Source organism: Neophocaena asiaeorientalis, unplaced genomic scaffold (genome assembly GCF_003031525.2).
Source record: "Neophocaena asiaeorientalis asiaeorientalis breed wild unplaced genomic scaffold, Neophocaena_asiaeorientalis_V1.1 scaffold879, whole genome shotgun sequence".
NCBI classification, from domain to species: Eukaryota; Metazoa; Chordata; class Mammalia; order Artiodactyla; family Phocoenidae; genus Neophocaena; species Neophocaena asiaeorientalis.
The window spans coordinates 16351-21138 of NW_020175527.1; positions in this window are offsets into that span (position 1 = coordinate 16351).

Below are 4788 nucleotides of genomic sequence, written 5' to 3' on the forward strand. Positions count from 1 at the left end.
TCACTTTCAGTCTGTATGTGTCCCTAGGTCTGAAGTGGGTCTCTTGTAGACAGCATATGTATGGGTGTTTTTTTTGTATTCTTTCAGCAAACCTGTGTCTTTTGGTTGGAGCATTTAATCCATTTACGTTTAAGATAATTATTGACATGTATGTTCCTATTACAATTTTCTTAATTTTTTGGGTTTGTTTTTGTAGGTCCTTTTCTTCTCTTTTGTTTCCTACTTAGAGAAGTTCCTTTAGCCTTTGTTGTAGAGCTTTGGTGGTGCTGAATTCTCTTAGTTTTTGGTGGTGCTGAATTCTCTTAGCTTTTGCTTGTCTGTAAAGCTTTTGATTTCTGCATGGAATCTGAATGAGGTCCTTTCCTGGTAGAGTAATCTTGGTTGTAGGTTCTTCCCTTTCATCACTTTAAGTATATCATGCCACTCCCTTCTGGCTTGTAGAGTTTCTGCTGAGAAATCAGCTGTTAACCTTATGGGAGTTCCCTTGCATGTTATTTGTTGTTTTTCCCTTGCTGCTTTCAGTAGTTTTTCTTTGTCTTTAATTTTTGCCAATTTGATTACTATGTGTCTCGGCGTGTTTCTCCTTGGGTTTATCCTGTATGAGACTTTTCTGCGCTTCCTGGACTTGGGTGGCTATTTCCTTCCCCGTGTTAGGGAAATTTTTGACTATGATCTCTTCAAATATTTTCTCGGGTCCTTTCTCTTTCTCTTCTCCTTCTGGGACCCCTATAATGTGAATGTTGTTGCATTTAATGTTGTCCCAGAGGTCTCTTAGGCTGTCCTCATTTCTTTTCATTCTTTTTTCTTTATTCTGTTCTGCAGCAGTGAATTCCACCATTCTGTCTCCCAGTTCACTTATCTGTTCTTCTCCTTCAGTTATTCTGCTATTGATTCCTTCTAGTGTATTTTTCATTTCAGTTATTGTATGGTTCGTCTCTGTTTGTTCTTTAATTCTTCTAGGTCTTTGTTGAACATTTCTCACATCTTCTTGATCTTTGCCTCCATTCTGTTTCCAAGGTCCTGGATCATCTTTACTATCATTATTCTGAATTCTTTTTCTGGAAGGTTGCCTATCTCCACTTCATTTAGTTGTTTTTCTGGGATTTTGTTTTGTTCCTTCATCTGGTACATAGCCATCTGTGTTTTCATATTGTCTGTTTTTCTGCGAATGTGGTTTTTGTTCCACAGGCTGCAGGATTGTAGTTGTTTTTGCTTTTGCTGACTGCCCTCTGGTGGATGAGGCTATCTAAGAGACTTGCAAGTTTTCTGATGGGAGGGACTGGTAGTGGGTAGAGCTGGCTGTTGCTCTGGTGGGCAGAGCTCAGTGAAACTGCTTGTCTGATGGGTGGGGCTGGGTTCCCGACCTGTTTGTTGTTTGGCCTGAGGCGACCCAACACTGGAGCCTAAACAGGCTCTTTGGTGGGGCTAATGGTAGACCCTGGGAAGACTCATGCCACGGAGTATTTCCCAGAACTTCTGATGCCAGTGTCCTTGTTCTCACGGTGAGCCACAGCCACCCCCCACCCCTGCAGGAGACCCTCTAACACCAGCAGGTAGGTCTGGTTCAGTCTCCTATGGGGTCACTGCTCCTTCCCCTGGGTCCCGACGCACACACTACTTTGTGTGTGCCCTCCAGGAGTGGAGTCTCTGTTTCCCCCAGTCCTGTTGAAGTCCTGCAATCAAGTCCTGCTAGCCTTCAAAGTCTGATTCTCTAGGAATTCCTCCTCCCATTGCTGGACCTCCAGGTTGGGAAGCCTGACATGGGGCTCAGAACCTTCACTCCAGTGGGTGGACTTCTGTGGTGTAAGTGTTCTCTATTTTGTGAGTCACCCACCCAGCAGTTATAGGATTTGATTTTATTGTGATTACGCCCCTCATACCGTCTCATTGTGGCTTCTCCTTTGTCTTTGGATGTGGGGCATCTTTTTTGATGAGTTCCAGTGTCTTCCTGTTCATGATTGTTCACCAGTTAGTTGTGATTCTGGTGCTCTCGCAGGAGGGAGTGAGAGCACGTCCTTCTACTCTGCCATCTTGAGCCAATCTCCCCTCATTTCCTCTTTAAGTAGTGAGGGAAGAAAAACTACTCTTAAGTAACTACTGTGATCAATACTAAGTATTATACTTTAGGAATGCCAAACTAAGGAAATGATTCCTATGTTCCAGGATATTGGTTTCTTTGGTGACCCAAGACTTATGTGACATAATTGAAAAATAATGCAGAACAGTATGATATAAATGAGAATAGTATAGTATAAATGCCCCTGGATTCCCAGGAACCTAGGCTGAAAGTGATTGATTTAAAGTATTTATTTTGAGTAGGATGAGCACACGTTCACTATTCACAACAACTTTTTTCTTATATGTACAAATTTATTTATTTTTGCCTGCATTGGGTCTTCACTGCTGTGCGCGGGCTTTCTCTAGTTGCAGTGAGCAGGGGCTACTCTTCGTTGTGGTGCGCGGGCTTCTTATTGTGGTGGCTTCTCTTGTTGTGGAGCGCGGGCTCTAGGCGTGTGTGCTTCAGTAGTTGTGGCATGTGAGCTCAGTAGTTGTGGGCTCTAGAGTGGACTCTAGAGTGCAGACTCAGTAGTTGTGTCACACAGGCTTAGTTGCTCCATGGCATGTGGGATCTTCTTGGACCAGGGCCCCAAGCTTTTTCCCCTGAATTGTCAGGCGGATTCTTAACCACTGCACCACCAGGGAAGTCCTCACAGCAACTTTCAAAATATAATTTTTTAGTTTGATTCAGTTTCTATAGAATTTAGCTTATATACAGTATCACATTTTTGGAGCCAGTCCTTACTACTGGGCTGTAAATGTGGATGCTGTCTTTGATTACTAGTGTATTTCCAGCATTTGGCATGGTGCCTGATACAAGGCACATTCTGTTAAATGTTTGTTGAATGAATGAATGAACAAACACTGGTGTGGGCTTGAGGTCTCGGCATGTGATATTAAGCTCTTTTAGAAAGTTGTCACAAGGTGGAAGATGTTAGGGTGGAAAGAGCAAAAGGTAGAGGGGAGGCCTTCAGAGCTCTGCCACTGATGAGCTCTGTAGCACTGGCCTTTCTGGTCATATATCCTCATTTGTGAAGTGAGGGAATGTATTGGATCATCTCCCTCTTAATATTTTGAGGTTTATGAGCAGTATAAGCTTAAAACATTTAGAACCAACTAAAGAAACATGACCTCTAACTAGAATTTGAGTGCACCATTAAGGTTTTGTGCTAAAATACCACTGACCTTTGCACCTGGCATTTCTGTAAAGTTGTGCTAAGAAAATGGTATTTCTAGTATTGGATGTACTAAGAAGGTATTCACAAGGTGGTATCTTAAGTGTTCTCATTAAGTAGAATGTTAGGATAAATTTATCATTTTACTTATTTATACCCTATCTACATTCTTTCAAACAAAATTTGAGGTGGCAATTCAAGTTAGTATTTTTTTCCGTAAGGCAAAGTTTCCTTAGATTCTGTTAAAAAACATTTTGTTATCTCTGTCCTTTAAACAACCTTAAACTTTTGTTGTTTCCATTTTAAAATAGGATCAGAATAGGAGAAATGGTTCAGTAATGCTATTTTAACTTGAACCTCTGAAATTAACAGCTTTTGAACATTAAAAATAATGCCTCTCTAGTGTATAACATTCTAACTGAACTGAACTATCTCCAGTGCTGTACATTTCAGCATAAGGAGGCTTTTACAGAGGCATGGCACAAACTCTATGATATTTATAGATCAAATCAAATATCTTTAATTGCCCAGGGAAGCAAGACATAAACTCTGAGGGGTAAGCTGCTCTATTCATGAAGAAATAAGCAGTGAAAGAAAATCAGGGAATGGGTTTCCTCTAGCTAGAGTAACCAGATACTTTTTAATAGCTCCAAATAGAAAACATGGTCTATCACAACAAAAAGAGAAGATTTTGTGAAAGTGCTAATTTTCTGTTAAATCATTTCTTTTAGGTTAGAGAAAGGCCAACACTAGCTACTCTAAATCCCTGTGTATATACTTTATGATAAATAAGCCAGTGACATTTTGTTTTAAATAAATGTTTTTTCTTTGTAAAATCATGAGTCTTGAGTAAATGTCATCCTTGAATTTCACACATTCCACATTTCCTTAATAGAGACTCCAGTGTCCATAAAACACTGAAAACTCATTTCTTTAAAGAGGCTTACTTAAGTTTATTAGAAGTGTAAACATAACTGTGATCCACAAATCTAACCAGTCTTTGGCTTATGGCATCTAAAACTTTTTAAATTTTATCTTTTTTTTTTTAAGTCTTAGGCCCTAAGGTAATTGTATACAAACGTATAGCAAACAAATGTATGACAAATCTGAAAAATTTGTTCAATATTTATATATTTGTATATTAAAAGCATGTAAATTAAAGCATGTTTATTTTACATTTATAGTTGATCAATAAACTTTAATATATCTGTTTTCTAGGTTTGGAATTTTATGACAAGCAACCCCCCTAGCCCTGGTAATTTAAAAGCTTTTGTTACTTAGATTTTAAATTACTCTGTATTAAGTACTGAGTGCTTCTTTCGGAATTCAGCATATTTCCATGTGAATAATCTGATTTAACTAAGAAATATATCTGAACCAGAGTGTCCCTTATTGATCACAAACATTTTTAAATCTCCTTCATTTTAAAATCACCTTTGACAATAGCCTAAAATAATACTTTGGTTCATTAGTAATGCAAAACTTTTTTAAAGTAGAGGTATTTGGTGGGAGAGAAGCCAATCCACTAACTTTTAAAAATTTGTTATACAGGATT